The sequence below is a fragment of the Sus scrofa genome, chromosome 13 (genome assembly GCF_054392235.1).
Source record: "Sus scrofa isolate SSC_HxYL_T2T_F1_AM1 chromosome 13, Sscrofa_HxYL_maternal_Yorkshire_Landrace_v2.0, whole genome shotgun sequence".
NCBI lineage: Eukaryota > Metazoa > Chordata > Mammalia > Artiodactyla > Suidae > Sus > Sus scrofa.
The window spans coordinates 198121028-198136029 of NC_139395.1; the positions used below are offsets into that span (position 1 = coordinate 198121028).

Sequence of the window (15002 nt, forward strand, 5' to 3'; positions counted from 1 at the left end):
TTGCATCATGTATAGAAATTTTTTCTGTAAACCTTTTAGCTTAGTGAACTAAAAAGCTATGTAGAATATTATGTTAATGTAAAACAATAGAAGAACTTTATTTCCCCATTAGGAGAATTAGTACGGTTTGTTCCAGTTATCAGTCTTTATTCCACATACACTAACCTTAAGGCCACGTTTACATGGAAGTTGGTTCACTTCAAATCTGTGTCTATGTCACTTGCAGTGATTCCTAGTTCTCACCAGATAAAACAATTTCAGTAAGTGCTTAACTTCAGGTGATTTACATTCACTCATATACCATGGGAATCCCACTTACATTGGTCATTATACAACAAACAAATTTGCTAGAAAGCATATTTTAGATATCTGCATTAGGTCGTATAATTTAAAATGTTTAATTTTCTTCTTACTGCTTTCTTTTCTAGAAATGAGGAAGAAAATGTAACTTTTTTCCTCCAGTGTATGATGTTTTTATTTTTCTTTCTATAATATTATTGAATTGGGGGGGAGGGCAAGCAAATTTAGAAAGAAGTGCATACTGAGGAATTCTGTAATAGAAAACATAAAAAGCCTTAGAGAAAGAAAGTATATTCAGAAAGAATATATATATATATATACAAACACACACATATGTATCCATATATATACATATACATACATACATTTATGTCTATTTATTGGATAATGGACAGAGTACCTGAATGGGAGGACATACAAATTGCCAACAGGTACATGAAAGGCTGCTCAACATCACCAATCATCAGGAAGATGAAAATCAAAACCACAATGAGATATCACTCTAAATATGTTACAATGGCTATTATCAAAAAGACAAGAGGTAATGAATGCTGGAGAGGGTGTGGAGAAAAGGGAACCCTGATGCATTGTTGGTGGGACTGTGAACTGGTACAATAGTGGTATAGAAAACAATATGAAGGTTTTTCAAAAAATTAAAAACAGAACTGCAGTATGATCCAGCAATCTCACCTCTGGGTATAACAAAGTAAAATTTCAAAACTCTATTTTTTAAATGAAAAAACACAACTTTGAAGCTTTGAGGATACATTTTTTGTATGTTAATTGTGACAAATTTTTTTTAAATTCAGTTATTTTTGCAATAACAACAATCACTTAGAAAGCAATCTTTATCTTATTAAAAACCTACTTTTTTGCTATACATACATTATACATTTTGTGGACTAAGGGAAAACATTTAACTAACTCAGTGAAGTAGATAGAATACTTCTGTAATACTGTTGATTAGAAAGCAGCATTCAATATGATGTTGAGATCATCTTAAAACTGTATGTGAGGGAGTTCCTGTCGTGGCTCAGTGGTTAACGAACCCGAGTAGGAACGATGAGGTTGTGAGTTCAATCCCTGGCCTTGCTCAGTGGGTTAAGGATCCAGCTTTGCCATGAGCTGTGGTGTAGGTCACAGACACAGCTCGGATCCCGCATGGCTGTGGCTGTAGTGTAGGCCAGCGGCTACAGCTCCGATTAGACTCCTAGCCTGGGAATTTCCATATACTGTGGGAGCAGCCCAAGAAATGGCAAAAAAGACAAAAAACAAAAACAAAAACTGTATGTGAAAAAATTGTGACAGACATCCAAATATTGGTTTTTCTTTTTTTCTTTTTAAAATTTTATGGCTGCACCCACAACATATGGGAGTTCCCAGGCCAGGGATTGAATCTGAGCCACAGCTTCAGCTGTGGCAATGCTGAATCCTTTAACCCACTGCACCAGGCTAAAGATAGAACCTGCACCTCCACAGCGACCCAAGCCACTGCAGTTGGATTCTTAATCCACTGTGCCAGGGCAGAAACTCCAAAAAAAGTTGTTTTTTTCTTAAAGTTTGGCTCTATAGTACAGAATAACAGGGACCTATTATAACGAGACGGTAGACTATTTCATTCAGAATTGATATGTTCAAGAAAGCAAGCCTGGAGTTCAGCCAAATTTTGAGAAGTATGTCATTGTGTTTCTAAGACTTCACAAAGAATCTCAGAAGCTTTCAGATTGGAGACTGAGAATCTGGTTTGAGAGTGTTTATTGATCAAAGAAACCAGATGATGGTTAATTTTCCTTTCACATTGTGATGATTTTATTGATGATTGAGAAAAAAATTTACATACATGTACATATACACACACATGTGCACCGACTCTCTCATGCCTCTTACCAGGTCCTCACTTGTGTCTGTAGGAGTCAAGGTGACTGTGAACATCGAGAAAGGATTCTGTGCACATTGGGAAAAGTTTAAAAGATGGGGACAGTGTTTCACTATTGCACTGGCCCACACACTGTTCACTTAACCTGTCTGATCTCTTAAATCAAGAGGAACAGTTAACCTAACCTTCTTATCCTCTTCGATCAAATACTGTAAAGAAGAATGTCTTAGAATGCACTCCACTCTTTTTATTGACTCCATCAAAATTATTTGCAGCTTTTTGACTTTTAAAAAATTAAAAAATTTTTTCGTAGCATTTCTGACTCATTATTTTGCTCAAACCTGAAATGTCTGCCTCTTTCTTTCTAATTGCTAGTGTTTGGGGATGTTGGAAGAGGGAGCGAAATGACTTATTTTTTCCAATCCTTTTCTGATACTTAAGAGTTTCAGCTTCTTGGCCTTCTGTATTCTACTTGGCGAAGGGAAAGGAGCTTCACGTTCTGACCCTTGGAAAAGAGTTTTCATGTGTTTTAAATATGTTACTATCCTTTGGGGGCAGTCTTGCTAGACAGGTTTTAATGTTTGTTTGAGTTCTTTTTACTCCTGTATTTGAGCTTAAAAATCCCTTGGAAGTACACCTAGGTTAATGTTTCAGTTTGGTTACCAGGGTACAGAAAAGAGGCATGGTCTGTTCTGCAGACTAGACAGGCTCGTCTCTGGAAAACTCATGGTCATTTTGGAAGTAGCTAGATTCTTCCACATCCCTGAGGTAGGTAGCACCCTTCTCCTCTCTGAATGCCGCTTGTACTACTGTTTTCTAGGTCGTCTCTATCCCAGTTACATTCCTAAGCCTTGTCTCTGTTCAGCATGCGACAGCTGGCTAAATCTACGACATAAAAAGATTTTAAAGCAGTGAGTTTTCTTTCTCTGGGTATATAGACATCATCTCCATTATTCCCTTATTGCAATTACGGGAGGGAGTTTTAGAACTTTTTGGTCTTTGTCACGTAAATTGTGGAAGACAGTATTGATTTCCTTATTACCTTACCCCAGAAATTGGCAGCTTTAAAATTTTTTTAAATTTTTTTGTTTTTTTTATTGTAGTTGATTTACAATGTTCTGTCAATTTCTGCTATAGAGCAAAGTGACCCAGTTATACATGTATATACATATTCTTTTTCTCACATTATCCTCCATCATTTTCCATCACAAGTGATTGGATATAGTTCACTGTGCTGTACAGCAGGATCTCATTTGCTTGGCTGCACCCATGGCATGTGGAAGTTCCCGGACCAGGGATTAAACCCACACGACAGCAGTGACCTGGGCCATGGCAGGGACAATGCCAGATCCTTAACCCATTGTATCACAGGAGAATTCCAGGGACTGGAAAACTTTTTCTACAAAGGGCCATGTAGGAAATATTTTAGGTTTTGTATCCATATAGTCCTGTCCCATCTACTTAACTGCGCTGCTGTCACACAAAAAGAGCCACAGACAATGCATAAACAAATGAGTGTGCCTGTAGTTTGATGACACTGGGCCTATCCCATAGCTTCTTTCTTAACACTTCCTTTTTTTGAAAATTAAAGTATAGTTGATTTACAATGTTGCGCCAATTTCTTCTGTATAGCAAGGTGGCCTAGTCATATATATATATATCTATATATGTATACACACACACGTATATATATGCAAATTCTTTTTCTCATATTATCTATCATGCTCTATCCCAAGAGAATGGATATAGTTCCCTGTGCATACAGCAGGACCTCATTGCTTATCCATTCTATATGTAAGAGTTTGCATCTACTAACCCCAAACACCCAGGCCATCCCACTCCCTCCTCCCTACCCCCTGGCAACCATAAGTTTTTTTTCTATGTCTCTGAGTCTGAAGTAAGAAAGAGAAAGTCAAATACCATATGATATCACTTATATATGGAATCTAAAATGTAGCACAAATGAACCTATCTTCATGCCTCCTTGTGAAACCTAGTTTGTTTCGGTATAGGATGGTGAGCACATGTGTAGAGACATGGATACCTCCCTCACGTTCAGGTGATGGGTTATGATTGGTTTAAACCAGCAAGGGTCTCCTTTTGCCAATAATTGGTTTGGGATAGGTCTATATTCCATTTCCCAATAGTGAAACAAAGGGAAATCTCTTGGGGCCTTCTGTTAACTCTTTTGTAGGAAAGGGTCACACAGGGATGCAGGTTCCTGAGGCAACCACATCATGACCATTTGACTCTGTCACATCTGCTATCACATGACGATAATAGTGATGATTTATGCTGACTTTAAGCAACTCATCAGTTACATCCCCAATTCTGTGACACACATTGGCACCATTTTTTCTTGGTAGAGATTTTAATATTTTAATATTTGAGAATGGATATTTTTAGTTTGTTTCATAAGCCACCAAAACTCTCAGCAAAGATAAAACTTTATGGATCTGGAAACCTCGTTAAAAGTCTCATGAGAAACCTGTTTAAGGACCTTAAAAAGCTATCTTCTTTAATGATAACAGTGCAAAATGATCTTGCAAAATAACACTTCTTTTAAGGTCATGGAGGGAATGTAGCACTGCAACTTAATATACTTTTTATACATATAGAAAAATGTTTTATAAGATTTAAGAGAGATGATAGAATAAAATTTAATTAAAAATTTGGAGAGTTTTTGGAGACTTTATAGATTTTCAAAGGGTTTATTGTACTTATGCACATGTGTACAGTGTTCTTTAAATGGAAAATATGTACAGTCATTTACGGTGTGTGAAGCCACACAGACCAGCCTCCAAGTTTCATATTTATGTGAATTTCCTTTCCCACAATTCCTTCCTTGTTCAAGATACATTACTATATACCATATACACGTTTCATTATATCTTAAAATTTCTTAACAATTAAGCAGTTTAGTTGCTGACATTGGAGAACTTTTTATTAACCCAGAACTAGCTTTGTCTTTCCACTTATTAACATTCAAATGGAAATTTATTTCAGACATGCCCCAGTTTACATCATAGCTCAAATTTTGGCAGTCAAAGGAAAAAAGTTCAGATGGAGCTCCCTTTTCCACCTGTTAATCATGGAATAAAGATAGCTAAATTGCTTTTAAATAAATTTTTTAAAGGCAAGCCCTTTTGCTTGGAGTGAGTGGTTTTGCCCTTAATAACTGGCCTTCCTGCTTTCTAATTAGAGATTTTTTCCCCCTTGCTGAACATTCTGTTTGAATTTGTTTCTCTGTCATGTTTAATTTCTTCCTGATTTGTGAAAGTAAAACATAACCAGGAGAGTCAGATTTTGGTTTCAACTTTAATGACACTTGAAGGGAAGACAAGAAAAGGAAAACCTTGCTTTTCAGATGAATTGTTTTCCTGTCTTTTTTTATTGCTATTCCATCTGGCAATAATTGGCCGTCATGGTCAGTCTCAGGAAAGAGTCTCACAGTAAATGGATTTTCCTCATATATATACTCTTGAATCCTGACGCCAATGGACGACTGTCCCTGAGATGCCTGCACAGTTGCTCTTGTGGCACCAGTGTTCAAACCAATAGATGTCATAGTGCTCAGAAACATAGCTATCAAACATTTACAGGAAAGTCGATTTTTTTTTTTTTGGCTTTTTTTAGGGCCGCACCCACGGCATATGGAGGTTCCCAGGCTAGGGGTCAAATCGGAGCTGTAGCCGCTGGCCTACACCAGAGCCACAGCAACGCGGGATCCGAGCCACGTCTGCGACCTACACCACAGCTCACAGCAATGCCAGTTCCTTAATCCACTGAGCGAGGCCAGGGATCGAACCTTCGTCCTCCTGGATGCTAGTCAGATTTGTTAACCATTGAGCCGCAACAAGAACTCTGAGGTGTTTTTTTTTTTTTTTTTTTAAGAGAATGGTTCTCCCAACTCTATCTACATGAAGATGCTCCTTTTGCTTATGGCCAGTACCTGAGGTCTAGTCTAATCTTTCGATTATTCTGAACTCTTTTAATCCTACGAAGTCTAAATAGGCAAGAGAGTCTCAAACTTCTATGTGACAATTTACATGGCAATGTGAATATAAAATCAGTTACACATAGCCAAAAATTAAAGTTCTTGGAGGAGAATTGAACCTGTCTTGTAAAAGTTAATACCACTGTGTCCTAAGCGGCACTCTAATAAGTTGTCCTTTGATAAGAAGGTGGCTCCCTGGGATAAGACAGCACGTATATAATTATGTGTGTGTGAACATGTGTACAGAACTTATCAGTATCATAGTGCAGTAAATGTTTTGATGAAGTTGAATAAAATTGGTGGTAGATTGGTTTGGAATACATAAATAATCCATTCAACAAGGTAATAGTTGTATAATTCTTGGAACCACAAAAACAAAAGCTGGCTTTTAATCCCAGCTCTACAATTTAGCAGCAGTGTTGCCTTTGTAGGGTGAATACCGTCTATAGTATTGTTTACAAAATGATAGGCTTGGATTAAATGAGCAGATCTATATTAGTTTTTATATGGTTGTATAATTAATTACCTCCACAAAATTTGCAGCTTAAAGCACACCCATTTACTATCTCTCAGTTCTGAGTTATGCTGCTCAAGTGAGTCCTCTCCTAGGGTATCACTAGACTCAAGTCAGCACATACGCCACCTCTGGATTCTCATTTGGAGGTTGGAGTCCTTTTCCAAACTCTGTTGGGAGAATTCTGTTCCTTGCAGTGGTGAAACTGAAACCCCTATTTAACCGCTGGCTATAGACCAGTGGTTGCTGTCAGTTCATGGAGCCCTCCGTCCCTCAGGTCCTAGCCATGTGGCCCTCTCAAAACATGGCAGCTTATTTCTTCAAAGCCAGCAGGAAAATCCCACTTTAATCTGCTATGATGGACTATATACACCTTAACAGAATTGAGAGCAACTGTTCCATCATATTCATGGGTCCCACCTACATTCAAGAGGAGGGTATGTACTCGGAGGCCAAACTCTTGGGGATCATCTTAGAATTCTGCCTAATACATTCAAGTTGCTACAATGATTATGAGATTCCTTTTCTTTTTCTTTTTTTCTTTTTAGGGCCACACCTGTGACATATGGAAGTTCCCAGGCTAGGGGTCAAATCGGAGCTACAGCTGCCAGCCTACACCACAGTCATAGAAACACAGGATCCAAGCCAAGAATGTGACCTACAAGACAGCTCACAGCAATGCCAGATCCCTGACCCACCGAGTGAGGCCAGGGATTGAACCCACATCCTCATGGATACTATTCATATTCATTTCCACTGCACCACAACGGGAACTCTGAGATTCCTTTTCTGATAGGAATTGGAGAGGGTATTCTCCTGTTGTGGCTCAGTGGTAATGAAACCAACTAGTATCCATGAAGATTCAGGTTTGATCCCTGGCCCTCGCTCAGTAGGTTAAGGACCTGGCTTTGTCATGAACTGCAGTGTAGGTCACAGATGCAGCTTGGATCCAGTTTTCTGTGGCTGTGGATTAGGCCAGCAGCTACAGCTCCAATTCAAACCTTAGCCTGGGAACTTTCATATGCCATGGGTGTGGCTCTAAAAAGACAAAAACACACAAACACCAAAAAAAAAAAAAAAAAAAGCAAAAAAAAAAAAAAAAAAAAAAAAAGCAGAAAGGGTAAATAGCCAGTGCCATCAGCAAGAATAAGCCATGCTTTGGAGCTAGAGCATGGTCTTGACATTCCTTGGAGATTTCTATGTTTATCTTAAGTGTCTCCTTGAACGTAGCAACACATATAGAACTGATCAATTATTATATGGAATAATACCTTTGAGTTTTCTATCACCGCAATAACAAATTACCACAAATTATCAGCTTAAAAAGCCCAAGCAATTTATTATCTAATGGTTCAGTAGACCAGAAGTCCAGGCACAGCTTGGCCTAGCTGGTTCTCTGCTCTGGGTTTCACACAACCAAAATTCAGGTGTCAGCAGGGCTGACTTCCTTTCTGGAGGTTCTGGAGATAAATCCTCTTCCAAGTTCATTTAGATCTTGGCGGAATTCTGTTCCACATGAGTGTAGGAGTGAGGCCCCCATTTCCTTGTTGGCTGTTGGCTGTTGGCTGGGGTCATTCTCAGCTTTTGCAAGCTGCCAGATTCTTTGGCTCATGGCCACCTTCCTCCATATTCAACCCACAATGGCAGGTGAGATTCTCATGCTTCAGATCTCTTCGACTGACCCTTTTGCCTCATATCTCTTCTCCCTCCCTCTTCTGCTGTATATCTCTGATTCATCTGCCTTCTTTGAAGGGGTCATGTGACTTTATTGGATCCATCAGGGTAAATCCAAGATAAGTTCTCTCTCTTTTTTCTTTTTAGAGCCACACCTGCAGCATGTGAAGTTCCCAGGCTAAGGGTCCAATCAGAGCTGCAGCTGCTGGCCTATGCCACAGCCCCAGGAATGCCAGATCTGAGCCACATCTGTGACCTACGCTGCACCTTTCAGCAATGCCAGATCCTTAGCCCACTGAGTGAGGCCAGGAATTGGACCTGCATCCTCACGGACACTGTGTCAGGTTCTTAACCCACTGAGCCACAATGGGAGCTCATAATTTCTCTATTTTAAAGTTGGCTGATTAGTAATCTTAATTCTGTCTACAAAGTCCCTTCATACCAGTAGTTAGGTTAGTGTTTGAATGAAAAACTAAGAGAAGGGAACTCGGGGAGGCATCTTTAGAATTCTGCCTATCACATTCTTCATACCTAAAATTACTTAACAAGTGTTTTTGGTGTGCCTTCTATGTTTAATATTCTGCATTAAATGTGGAGTCGACAAAATGAGAATGATGTGTTTACTGCTCTCTAATTCCTTAAATTTGGTGGGAGAAGAAGTCAAGGTTATATCAGATGTTATGATGGAGAGTTGCAGAGATTGTGTTTGGGAAAGATCTAAGAAGCAGACTAAAATGGTAGTGGTGGGCATACACCCAGACTTCACCTGGACAGAGCTGTGATCTAAAGGACAACCCAGGATTAATGCTAGGGAATGAGGGAATTGAGAGAATTGAACAAATCTGTGCTGTGAATTTACCTGTAATAGAGATTAGACTGACATTTTGGTTCATCCTGTTAACAGTAGAGGGACTATTTATAATACCCCTATTCTGTACCAGAATTTGGACCCAAATGAGAGGAAAAAAGTCAGGTTGGAGGGAATAAAATACCACCTAACAAGACACAGGCTAATAAGTCAGACTTAGTCAGTCATAGTTACTAAGTTTGCCAAGACTCCAGTCTCCCCTTAGGAGAACTTGTCCTTGGAAACCCAATGGCATGGAGAAACTCAGAATTTATGTTCTTTGTGGATACAATGACCATCCTCAACCCCAGCCAAGTTGCTTCCATATTCTCCTCTGGAAAGGAAGGAGTGATAGGGTGGGGCAAGAGGTCAGTGTTATTCTAGTTGAACTTCTTGCACCATGCAACGTGAGCCAGAACAGAAAATGTTCTTCCCATCACCTGCTGACGTTTTCCCTCAACTGGAGGTAGTGGCATCCACACTCAAGATGTCCCCTAGGAATAGTTTGGATTTACATATGTTGAAACACAAGGGAAGCTCTTTGAAGTTTTAGAGAAAACTGGTGGTATAAATAAATACAGGGCCACTGAGTTTAGCTAAACTATGTTACCCGTGGACCACTTTAGTCAGGAAGTTAGTTATTAAGTATTTTTCTGCAGCCAGCTCTCATTTAGGTTATCAGCACTAGGAAAGTAGCCATGGAAACAATGATCTTGACTAGACTTGTTCTTTCAAACCAAGCTTTTAAGACTTCAGTATTTCAATCTTGGAGGAGCCTGCTGATTCAATTCTAGTCCTTTTGAGCCCAGCTTAAATTGCTAAGCAATGCCAGACTAAGGCCACTTATACTACTAAATAGCTTTAGAGTCTCAGGGTCATCAGTGCACTAAAAGGAAATCCTGGAACCAAGTAATTTAAAGGCATTATGAACTTGGAATACTTTTACAGTCAAGTTAGAGGCCAAGTGCTACTACTGCTGAACTATCTGTAGTGTTAGATACTTGGAGAACAACTGGGAGATTCTCTGTTGAAATATGGCCTAACGTATTTCTTTTGACCTTGGACTCTTGGAAACTCAAGTGACTCACTCTACCTAAAAGATCTGATGAAAACTTTGGGTAAAAAGGCACACTAAAAGCCAGCTTATTTTCAATGAATTCATCTTTGACAAAAAGTAGCTGCAATTAAAAATTAGCATTGGCCTGCAAGTTTAGGGTTTAACATTTTTATTATTTATTAATAATAATTTTAATAAAATAAAAATAAGCTCCCACGTAACTGGTAGAGTGGATTTTGTGGGGACCTGATTTTAAAGTTGACTTTCTGAGTCAGTGTAGTATCAATAAAATTTAATACTACCCATAGATTTTTGTTGTTGTTGTTCTTATTAAGTTCAATATCTGCAGATTAAAATATGTGTGCTCATGGCTAGCCCATTTCTTCTGGTGACCATTGCTGTGAAACAAACCAGCCCAAACTTAGCGGTATGAACCAAGCTTTTAGGTGCTTATGACTTCTGTGGGTCAGGAATTTCTGAAAGGCACAGTACAGATGACCTGTGTCTGCTCCACAGTGTCTGAGGCCTCAGCTGGAAGACTGAACAGCTGGGAAGGGAGTGTAACTTGATGCCTGGGGCCTAGTATTGTGTGATGGCTTGTTCACTCACAGGTTGCCTCTGGGCTGGCAGGACCCAAAACCTAACATGGCCAGCAGGTGTGCTATCCTGGGCCTCTCTGAGTGGCATGACTTCCTTACAACCATGGCTGCGTGAATGCAAGTTAAAGGTTCCAAGTACAGTGTTTCAGTGAATGTGGTGGAAGCTGCCTTAGAAACCACGTGGTCCACTCCCATCACTGACACCGCTTCTGTTGGTTAAAAGTTAGCCACACACCTGCTCCTCTTCAAGGGGGTTGGACGTAGGCAACATTTCTCAATTGGAGGAGCGCCAAGGTCATATTGTAAAAACAAGGGGGTGTGAACTGGAAGATAGGTTGCAGCTATTTTTGAAAGTGCAATCTGTCACAGTGTTTATGGTATGCATATTAACTATCCAAATGAGAGTGTCTTCCTAGCTACAGTCTGTCTTGCTTACCTGCCATTATACATTTGGGAACTATTGAGAGAAATCTTGATGCGTGGTCAAAAAAGAAATGAAATGATATATTCTAAGAATAGTCATGAAAAGAACAAATGTTCAATTGAACAATTCAATGATACTTTTATGATTATTCAGTTTATTGGTAACATTATAGAAATATTCTATTAAAAACTCCATATATATATATATATTTTTTTTTTTTTTTTGGTATTCAGGCAGGTTGTTGGACAAACAGCAGATGGCCTGCCCATAATGCATTTGGGCAGATATTCTCATTTGGGCCATAACGTGTGAATAAAAAATGTTATATTCCAAACTATCTCATCATCTACAGTAATTACTGGATAAAGTCCAATGTGTACACAGGTCTTTTATAGTTGTATGTTATATTGGCTAGACCTGGTACTGCAGGCTTGGTTTATAGTAACATTATTTTGCTAAGTTTCAGAATGTATTATTTAAATTTGATATTTACTAGTCATAATCTATATACTTTTTTGTTTGTTGAATTTAGGCATAAAATTAATGAAATTATTTTATTACCTCACACTTTCTGCTCTTCTCATTTTTAAAGATTATATTACTAAAATAAGTGCATATGATTAATGTGGATTGGAAAATTGAAAATGAATCTATTCTAGAAAAGAAGTGAAAAAAAAAAAAAAGAAAGAAAAGCCGAAAACAAATTGGGCAATTAGTAGAAAAATTAAGATGGTTTTAACAGTATGTTTTAGTTGAGGATTTATTCCAGTCACATAAGACTCTGAGAGTTTTTGTTTTTTTGTTTTTTTTTGAAAATTCAGGTGTTCGTCATTAGTGGAACATCTTGAGATACTAGAAGTAAGCCATTCTTGAGTGGTGGGAGTGAAAGTGGAAGACAATTATTCTACTTCATGAAAGAGGAAAACATTCAGAGTCTCACCTACAATAGGTTTTGTGTAGGACATTTTCTTTCTTTCAATCTTCAATACCATTCAATCACTCGTACTTTCTTTATCTAACCTTCAAGGTGCCTGCAGCTTTAAAAGGGGCAACAGAAGGTGCCGTGTATAAAAGGGCCTTATTGGTGTTCATTCAGTGTAAGACAGAAGTACAGATTATTCAAAAGGCTTAATTAGAAGACTGACTCTCTTGTGTTACTTTGCACCTGCATCTTCCATTTACATTTTCTATTCACTACCTACATACACAGGCAATATTGCTGAGAAAAGGACATTTTAAGAAAAGCAAGCATCAGAATATGTGTTTACTCTTCAATTTTATTAGTGTATTATGCATCTAGGCAAATGAAATATAGCATATAACAAAGGTAAATTCATTTTTACAAACATTTTGGCAGTGTGTTCTGGCTTTTGTTGTTAGTGCTGTTTCTTAAATGTGACTCCATTACCCAGAGGGTTTGTATATTTTAGTTCAGAGCAGTGGCTTTCTACTGCAGGCAGTTGTGACTCCCAGAGGACACTTGCCAAGGTCTAGAGATAGTTTTGTTTGTTTCAACTGTGGGTGAGGCAGGGGTGCCACTGGGATCTCGTGGGTAGAGGTCAGGGAAGCCCCACATATATGCCAGTTAATTCTCTGCCAAACAGATGTGTTTAAACATGCTCTAAAGGTTTTCTTGCCCTACACCAGACTTTCTCAGCTGTGGTGCTATTGACATTTTGTGCTGAATCTTTGTTGGTGTTTTGGGGGTGGAGGGGTGCTTTCCTGTCCTAAGAAGACTGGCATGTGAGGTTGGAAATGGTGATGATTTCATTAGAAAACTATTTTTTTTTTCCTTCCATCACTATTTAAGGTTGTCTGCTATTTCAAGATTTTTTTTTTCAAAAGAAGCCTTATAAGATGATGAAAACCCTTAGTTTTATAGGATAACCTCAAATATTATCAGAGTAAAATTTCTATACCAATGGCTTGATTGTTAACCCCAACCTGATTGTTTAAAAATGAATTTATAGGAATTCTCGTTGTGGCTCAGCAGGTTAAGAACCCAACTAGTATCCATGAAGATGCAGGTTTGATCCCAGGCCTTGCTCAGTGGGTTAAGAATCCAGCATTGCTGCAAGCAATAGCATAGGTCAAAGATGTGGCTTGGATCTAGCATTGCTGTGGCTGTGGTATAGGCTGACTGCTGCAGCTGCAATTCGACCCCTAGCCTGGAAACCTCCATATGCCATGAGTGTGGCCTTAAAAAAGCAAAAGAAAAAATTAAAGAACTTTTACAGTGTTGTATGTCATTTATGTCTGAATAAAATGGGAAAAATAAAAACAGTTGAAAAATTTAAAAACAAGGCCAATATTTGAGAGCTTCCTTTATTTAGGCATTGTGTTCAGTATTGTAGTAGGACATGAACCCGAAAAGATCCATGTCATAATTCTTGAAACCTAGGAATCTGTTACTTTAAATGTTAAAAGGGGCTTTGCACATGTGATTGAGATTAAGGACTATGAGCTGGTATTATCCAGGTGGGCCCAACCTAATCACATGCATCTTTAAAAAGGGCTCCCCTTTCCCAGCTGTAGTCAGAGGCTAGATGCATGGCTGTGTGGGGAAGCCTTGGCTCGCCATGGCTGGCTTTGAAGATGGAGGTCTGGAGCCATGAACCAAGGAACAGGGGCAGCATCTTGAAACTGGACAAGGTAAGGAGATGGATTCTTCCCTAGAGTCTCCAGTAAGGAAAATATCCCTGCTGACACCCTGCTTTTAGCCCAAGGTGGGGCCTCTTTAGAGTTTGCACCTACAGATCTGTAAGATAGAAAAACTTGGCATTTATTTAAGCAGTTAACTTTGTTGTCATCTGGTACTGCAGCAATAGGAAACCAATACAGGTGTTTTGTTTGTATGTCTCTTTTTATCGTTTCAGCAACCCTAAGAAAAAGGAGTTATTTTTTCCAGTTCACAGATGAGGAAAGGAAAGTCTAGAGAGATCCACATAGGGCCACCTGCTAGCAGGCTGGAGGTCAAGATCTCAGAGGCAGTGCAGTTAACTTCAGTGCTCTTAGATCTGACCTGTGAATTATTTTCTGGATGAAAGTTGATGACTCCTTTTCAAAAGTGTAAAATACACAACCTGTCTTTGGTCCTTATTTTCTTTATGAAAGAATAACACTGATTAGCTGGAACAAAGAATCCTTTTCTAGATTTGCAGAGCTCGCTGCCTTCTGGCAAAGGGGAGGGCATCTTTTAATCAAATGATGTCATTTTTTTTAATATATGAAGAAACAATACTCAAAACCCTCTGACTTCCAATTAAGTCGTATTCATGCCTCCAAAGCTTATGGCTTCTTCCAAAGTCTCCATTTCACAGCTGTTACTCATTTTCTTTTTCTTTCATTCTTTTTTCTTTTAATTGTTATTGCCCAATACAATTTTTTTTCTACTGTACAGCATGGTGACCCAGTTACACATACATGTATACATTTTTTTTCTCACATTATCATGCTACATCATAAGTGACTAGATATAGTTCCCAGTGCTACACAGCAGGATCTCATTCATTCTCATTCCACACACACCTCCACTTTGCTTCAGCCAATGAAGCTTATAGTTCCTTACATGAGTCGTGCTTTCTCCTACCTACTTTTTTGCTTTTACCCTTTTCCCCCATGACATGCTCTCTGCTCTGACTGGAACATATTTTGCACTGCTTCATTTTACAGTTGGTACTTGTCCTTCAAGCCCCTGTTTCCTGGAATTCACTT

General features: G+C 38.7%; 1 protein-coding gene across 16 annotated transcripts in view; it reads left to right on the top strand.

Moving 5' to 3' along the window:
• Window positions 1-15002, top strand: part of CHODL (chondrolectin) — a 414807-nt gene that overhangs the window by 279934 nt on the left and 119871 nt on the right. For 2 of the 16 annotated variants that reach the window (XM_084991760.1, XM_084991757.1), the window contains exon 1: window positions 13822-13940. The exons of 13 other annotated variants lie outside the window; for them this stretch is intronic. The gene's annotated coding sequence lies outside the window, so the exon portion shown is untranslated. Of the gene's footprint in view, window positions 1-13800; window positions 13941-15002 lie in introns of those variants that run through there. One more of the 16 variants, XM_021070836.2, reaches the window with a different exon arrangement.